The following is an 8,222-nucleotide window of genomic DNA, read 5'->3' on the forward strand; positions in this document are numbered from 1 at the left end:
ATTCATTTTAAATTGCCGCGTGGTATCTCAGTGGGCTAGCACAATAAAATCGGCATTAGTCCACATTAGTACAAGCAGCGACACGCACAGGTGCATGCACATTCGCTTTATAAGTGCAGCAATCTTGAATGCCACGTTAAACCCCATTTCACCTTTCTCCATTGTCCTTTCATGGTTGAAACAAGCGACAATGTCATCAGCATACTGGGCTGGACTTTTGCTGCCTCTTCAAGCCAACAGCAACATGTTTGTAGCATATGGAGTTACCTCCCCTGTTTTTGTATAGGTGAAACACATTTTTAAGCTGAAAGTTCACGAATAAATGTCTTCTGATTTGACTAAATGCATCCAGTGCTTGCTTGGAAATTGCGTCAATGTTGAATGTAGATCTATGTCGAACTATACATTTTGATTGGTTGTTGATTTCAAGCTCTTGAGAGACAGAAATACTGTGCTGAATTAGTGCTGAGAGAGATGGAGCTGGTGACTTCTGAAAGAAAGCTGGTGTGACGAATTGGTCAACAGTTTTTATCGTAATAGAACAAAGGTGTAATACACTGGAAAATCGAAGATGAGATGAGATCACACGACAAAGAGAAAAAATATCTATGTTGACGGTGGGAAAGCTGACTAAAGCGTTCTTTCCCCGCCCGATGGTGTCAGTATGTTGTTTTAGGCCGCTCTAACCACAGAACCATGTAACTAATAATAGTAACAAAAAAAACCTCGCAGACGAGGGCAAAGGCCTTCGGCCTCGTCTATGATTTTTTTTGCGACTTTTTTATTGTTATTATTAGTTACATGGTCATGTGCTCTAACCAATTCTCAAGCGATTCAAGGCGGGTACAACCAGAGTACTAAACGCTTTAAGCACCTCCCTTTACTATTTCATAACTTATCCTTTCATTACATAAAGACAGAGCTTCAAACACGATCAGTATCCATGACCTTGACCTTGATCCTCGAAAAAGGAGTGAGTGAGTGAGTGAGTATGGTTTTACGCCGCTTTTAGCAATATTCCAGCAATATCACGGCGATATTTCACCAGAAATGGGCTTCACACATTGTACCCATGTCGGAAATCGAACCGAAAAAGGAAATCACCAAGAAGTAGACCAGTGAAGATTCGGGTTAGAATAGGTCTTCAGCAACCCATGCTTGCCGTAAAATGCGGCTGTGCTTGTCGTAAGAGGCGACTAGCGGGATTGGGTGGTCAGTGTCGTTGACTTGGTTGATGAATATCGTCGTATTCCAATTTAGTGGATCATGATGTCAATCACTGCATTTTCTGGTCCGGACTCGATTATTTAGACAGCCGTCACATAGCTGGAATATTGCTGAGTGCGGCGTTAAACAACAAACAAACCAAGAAGACAAAATGATTTATCATAGTTAAGATGGCTTCAAACGGCCACGTGTGTGAAATAATAATTCTTTTTCGCCACAGAAAAACAACGCTGCTATTACCGACCGATCCTAAAGTCGGCTTGAGGCTGCAGTTCATTGCATTTGCCACATGCTTAATTCGTGTCCAGATTCACAATTTAGCGTTATTTTCCATTCCGAAGTTATAAAATCAAGATATTTTACATTATTGTTTTCTTTGAGTACAACTGAAATTTAGGTAGGAATGTTTTGAAAATCTTAATCTTAAATAAAGTTAAAAGTATAGCTATACATTTATTTTTTAGACTGTGGCAGAACCAGTCTCGAAAGCGTCGGTCTGAACGTAAAATTGTATCTTGTTCAGCTTGTGTTGGGTATACGGCTCTCTAGTATGTAAACCTGCCGTCCGAGGCGCCGCAATTCGCTGTGCAGAGTTGCGCCCCCTGGGCGTGTCAGAAACCATTCGTCACCACTCGCCCCTTTCCGTAACCTGAAAGACTCGTCCCCTATCGATGAATCTTATTTGCGAAAATACGACGTACCAAATGCGCGTCAAAGAATCCCTCAGGAATAATTTGTTATTTTACATATGTCTTGCATCTAAAATTATAGCCAAGATAGTGTTGAAGATACAGTTAAATGTATTCAATCATACTACAGTAGACTACGGTTATAACGAACACGCTTATAACGAACTAACGGATATAACGAACTAACTTTTTAGTCCCGACTATATGCTGTAGTTATGCTGTATATATGCTTATAACGAATTATTGTTATAACGAACTAAAATTAGTAGTCCCTTTGAGTTCGTTATAACCGTAGTTTACTGTATATAGTACTGTAAGTGTCGGTGTGTTTTAAATAGCGTCTGGTATATATATGATATCTGGTGAAAATATACGTGAATCATTACGCAACAAGTTTGCCCGTTTGCGCTTAGACGGAACTAACTCACTCACTCGAATGTATATAATATTTACCGTATTTCCTCTCATAAGCACGTGGGAATCTGCGACCATACCCTCAGAGCTGAAGGGGTCGTTGTCGGCACACGTACTGCAGATATGCACCCCAGTACGTTTCTGTATACACAAATGTACCCTAGCCAAACTTCGAATACATAGAGGTTATCACGCGAGTGTTTGGGGATGGTAAATATCCTGCATTAGGAATAAACATTGTATTTAGCGAGCCTTGGCTAATACAGGATATGTACCATCCCCAAACACACAAGCGGTCAGATGTTGTTGACAGTCGGTCTGCCCTGTCATAACGTAAAGAAGTGTAGTCAGATGTAAACACAGTGACAAAGCGAAACAAGGTAACAATTCAAATATATTTCGGCTAAATCCAACTATTTTAATTTGTGGAGAAGGTTTCAAGCCGCAGAGGTCTACAAGCACAGATATGGCTACTGATCAGGCCTCGTGCCCTCGCAAAATTGTTTCGAAATTTATGTCTCCAAAGTTGCCAAAACTTATAAAATGCCTTATCTACGTCACAGTTAGACACTGATTTTCAGTATATTAGACTGTTCTTTTGATAATGATAGCAATTATCCCTGTAGTTTATCCAGATTCCCGATGGTTAATTCTGACTCGATCGCCCTATGTTTGTTTATAAACAGTGAAAGTAGTCTCTACTTGACCTTTGATATTTGCATCACTATCCGCATATGACCCCAACGGATATCGTTTTTATCCGTTGGCTTTATCCTGCCGAGAAACCTACCCATTATATGATAAAGAAAGATACCCTAGGATGAGTCCACCTCGCCGCCAGGACGTATTGCGTAATGCGCTTGAACCGGTTACCTGAACGCTTACAAATACGACACGTCCTAGATACCTAACCGCGGTAAAATTCAACATGGCAGTACACGTTGTATATTTTTCTCTCGGTATTTCCATAAATGGATCGGAACTGTCATACAGTTTTATAGGATGCATACCAGTGGGCTATATAAAAACACAGGTATGTACTAATATTCCGGGGCGCGGACGGCCCAATCGTCTGAGGCGCCAGGATTCGCTGTGCAGAATTGCGTTCCTTGGGCACGCCAGAAACCTATGATTGTGGGTTCGAATCCCGGCTCGCCCCGATTGTTTCTAGGTTTGTCAGCACCATACCCGTGCTCGTGGGTTTCACCGAAGGGACCTCCATCACTTCGGGCTTTCCTCCCACATAAAGCTGACACGCCGCGATATAACTGGAATACTGTTAAAAGCGGCGTTAAACCCAACTCGCTCACTCATTCACTACTAATTTTTCACGATGCACATCATTATTCAACATTCATCGTCATCAGGCGAACCAGAACTACAACTAACCGGATCCGGTTTCGGGTTGAGGAATTGCCGATAAGGGTACCGGGTACCTCTCTGTATTCTGATCTTGGCTAGGGTACATTTCTGTAACGTACCTGAAGTACATACATATATCTGGAGTACCCGTGCCGACAATGACCCCTTCAGCCCCAGTGCTTATTGCAGGTCGGTGTTTGTTAGGTGTGTGTGCTTCTTGACAGTTCAGCTTTAGAGGGCAAGAGTGAACCAGTCTACTAAGGCGCCGCAGTTCGCTGTACAGAGTTGCGTCCCTTAAGATTGCCGGGAACCGATGATCGTTCGCCCTGATTTTGTTTATAGGTTTGTCAGAACCATACCTGTGATCGTGGTTTCAGTAAATTGGTTAAAGGTGCATCACTTCGGTCTTTCCTCCCCACATCAAACAGTCAGTGGAGTGGAGTGTACAGAAAGAGAATTTAATTATGACGTTTTAAAGTCACGTGTCCTTAGATTTTCAAGCGTTTTAGTATTGCTCGGTGGCTATCAATCTCATTAAAATCAGATCTTGGTTCTCGGTACCGCTAAACAAAGATCTGAGGACATCCCATTACGGGTCACGTCAGACCGACCTTTCGCGAACTTTGACCGACCAATGGAATGACGAACAAGAAGTCGACAATAGACAATCAGAAGGCAGCTTAATCAACTTTTACGGCACGAGTTTCAAACTGGCGACTACGCTTCGAAACATTTTGACATCTACTCGATTAACAAAGTAAAAACTGAACAATAGAATGCCCTGGAATGGGTAATAGATGGTCTAGATTGTATGAATACAGTCATAAAGCCCATAACAGTCGTTCGGAATACACGGTGTGTGATTGTTTCGAGGTTGCACGATCAATAATCACATCCAACTGTCACTTTCATGATCTGAAAAGCGATGCTCTGATTGGTCAGATGAAAGGTCGTTCTGACATTACCCGCAATGTGGTGTCCTCAGATCTTTGTTTAGCGGTAGCGAGAACTAAGATCTGATATTAATGAGATTGGGTGGCTATCTTCAACAGAGAAAAGACGGTATCATGAATAACATGACCAACGTCAATGGCAGCAGGGATCAAATCAATGTCAAACCGGTATGAAGTATGAAAGAGGTGTTATTAGCTTTGTCTTAAACGGCAATCATCTGGCTTGGATCACAAATCCGATTACAAACGTCCAAGACTGACCATGTTCGCCCTCACCTCCATACAAACATATCAAACACATGGACAACTAGCCTAGCTTCTGCTTTACAGCGTGCATGTTGTGTAGAATTGGTAAGGTTTTTCTCAATGATGCCAAGTCATCTCTCTCTCTCTCTCTCTCTCTCTCTCTCTCTCTCTCTCTCTCTCTCTCTCTCTCTCTCAGAGAGTGGTCAGGCTCGCTGACTTGGTCAGTGCATGTCATCGTATCCCAATTGCGTGGATCGATGCTCGTGATGTCAATCACTGGATTGTCTGGTCCAGATTCGATTATTTACAGACCGCCGTCATCTATATAGCTGGAATATTGCTGAGTGCGGCGTTAACCAAATCACGCAGCCAAGATATCCAACGGGACTTGACCAGAGAAACGTGAATCAGAGGCGTATTCATAAAGAAGAATTAAGAAGAAAAGGAAGCAATGGTTTATAAATAATGCGTCACATATTGTTCGATATGGAAAATAATTCAAAATAAAATTGAATCAAAATACAAGATCCGGCACACTTCCACACAATCAAGGCTCCGCAAACTCACACACAATTAAGTTACTAAGTATAAGGCGTCTGGATATTGCCGGGCAGCGAGGCGTTTACAGTCATTATATATCATTAAGCAGACAAATTGGTCAGCTGGCGAGCCCTATATAGGAAACCCCAAAAGAATAAAACAACTTCAATTTCTTTAAGGAAACATATCTTAAGCCAGAATAGGTTTGTTGAAATTGTTTTGACGCCTCAGTCAGCAATATTCCAGCGGCCTGTATAAATAATGGAGTGTGAACCAGACAATCCAGTGATTGATATGGTGAGGAACGATCCACGCCGTCGGTGTGCGATGGCGCGTCAACATCCAAGTCACCAAGCCTTACTCCCTGATTCATTCGGTCGCGACCAGCATAGGTTGGTAACTATTCCTGCCCGATTATGAAACAGCCGCTGTTACAGAAATGGAGTATTGCTGAGTGCGGCGTTAAACAAAAGAACACAACAACAAATTACACAGTCATTAAACAGGCAAACTGGTCAGTTTAGGAAACAAATCAGTATCAAGGGCAGACATTTGGTTTTTTAAAATGTGCCTTAAAATAGAAAATAAAACAACAACGGGTAATTCAATCCAATACTGTTAATGTCACGGGTAATTTACACATTCTTCCCAAGGGGAGTGGCTGAAGCGCTGGTCCGCCATGCCGAGGCCCGGGTTTGATTCCCCACAATGTGTGAAGCCATGCAGTTTGTGGTGTCCCCCTCTGTGATATTTCTGGACTTTTGCTAAAGGCGGCGTTAAAGCAGGTCGTCGCTATTTTACATACTTATCCTCAAGTTACTGTTTAAACATACACCGCATCATATGGTCTCTGAGCAAACATATAGCTGACAGTGGTAATACCGTTTTACGGTAGAGCGCCCTGCTTCAATCTGTATAACGTTAAAAACAACACCATGAATACCACAATGTTTCAGCTCCACAGAACAAACAAATAGCATCGGGAACAAACACCCCCTGACCCGGTTAACCTGAGGGGAGAGGGGCCGATACTGTTTGATAGATATGAAGCATAGCCTCAGCCCTGTGTGTTGACATGAAGATCAAACACACCGTGCGGTATTCAATGTCCCGCCGGATTCCCGGATGTAAGGGGCACTGTATGGGATGTGTTAGCACAGACATCACAGGTTATTGTCCCAAACTAGGTCGCTTCAGTGCGAGACTTTGCTCAAGCTCATCTTGGAAAACATGCTTGGGTGGGGTGACAGGTTGTGCTAAATATATAGCCTCATAAACATTAGGCCGTAACGAAGTGATTAGTTGCTTGAGTGTTGATGCTTTGTTGGTTAACGCCGCACTCAGCAATATTCCAGCTATCTGATGGCGCTCTGTAAATAAACGAGTCTGGACCAGACAATCCAGTGATGACATCATAAGCATCGCTCTACACAGTTTGCATGGATACGATGACATATACATCAACCAAGTCATCTAGCCTGACCACCCGATCCCGTTAGTCTCCTCTTACGGGTATTGTCAGTGTGAGTCATGGGTGTGTGTTATAGGGTATGGGGTGGTTTGTATCGGGGGCCTGAGAGTTTGGGACTTGGGGTCGGTACTTGCCTGCATGGTACCTGGCTTTGTACTTGGAAAAAATGGAGAATAGGATGGGGATCGAAATGGACTTGGGATCTAGTAAACTTGGGGGTGTGGGAATGGACTTGGAGATTTGGGAGTGGACTTGGGATATGGAAATGTACGTGGACTTCTCCGTTCAAACAAACTTTGGCCCCTTGTTTAACGTGTATTCATGGATATTCTATGGGCTTGTGAAACCTCTATATACTGTTATTTGATGTACGTGCACAAGAAATTGAGATATGTATGTGTTCTGCATGTTACATTTCGAGAAGGAATTCCGCTCGCCCGTTGATCCACACAGCCAACACGAGATGCTCAGATTTGAACCAGTTAAACACTTATATTTTAGTTTATCATTCTTCAAACATTAAGCGATTAAGCACGTGCTTTTTATATGTACGTATTTTGTACAATATCATATATGTACAAATAGCATTAAAGACATGGTGGCGGCTTTGCCAGGTCAAAGTTCCGTGTCCCGCAAGCCAGGTGCCGTTATGACTACCTGACGTTTTTGTTTTGATTTTTTTACGAGGTGCCGGTTTAGCCACAACACATTGGATTATCCATCACTGGAAGGGATTCAGGATTAGACTAGAAACAGGTCCCCAGGAACCAGTGCTGGTCGTAAGAGGCGACCTAATGGATCTGGTGGTCAGGCTCGGTGACTTGGTTGACACAGCGTACGTGTCATTCTACTCCGGATGCAGAGGCATGGCTTGGAGCTCATAATATCAACCACATAAATGTCAGGCCCAGAGTCGATTATTTATAGTCCATCGTCCCATAGTCTGGCGTCAAGCAACAAAAAAAAGAAAAGAAAAAAGAAAGAAAACAAATGAATAGACCATATGTGTTGAAATCAGTTTAATTGGAATGATTAGAGCCTTTGTATAACCTAATTAAAATTGTAGTACCCCTGCCCATATATGTCCTACAATTGTAATCGCAGTGTCTTGGATGGTCTCCGCTCACCTTGACTTCGTCGATTAGGTTAGTATCAGAAATTACCATCCCAAACTGGCTCCCACAGGAGATATCGCTTGGATTAGATCAAGCGACACACTGTAGATATATAGAATACTAAACGAGCTCCCGTGTGATACCAATTTTATGAAACGAGTGAATAGTTGTGGTATCTGACGAGCGAAAGCGAGTCAGATACCAC

The sequence above is a fragment of the Haliotis rufescens genome, unplaced genomic scaffold (assembly GCF_023055435.1).
Source record: "Haliotis rufescens isolate VD_foot unplaced genomic scaffold, xgHalRufe1.0.p SCAF_14, whole genome shotgun sequence".
Taxonomy (NCBI): domain Eukaryota; kingdom Metazoa; phylum Mollusca; class Gastropoda; order Lepetellida; family Haliotidae; genus Haliotis; species Haliotis rufescens.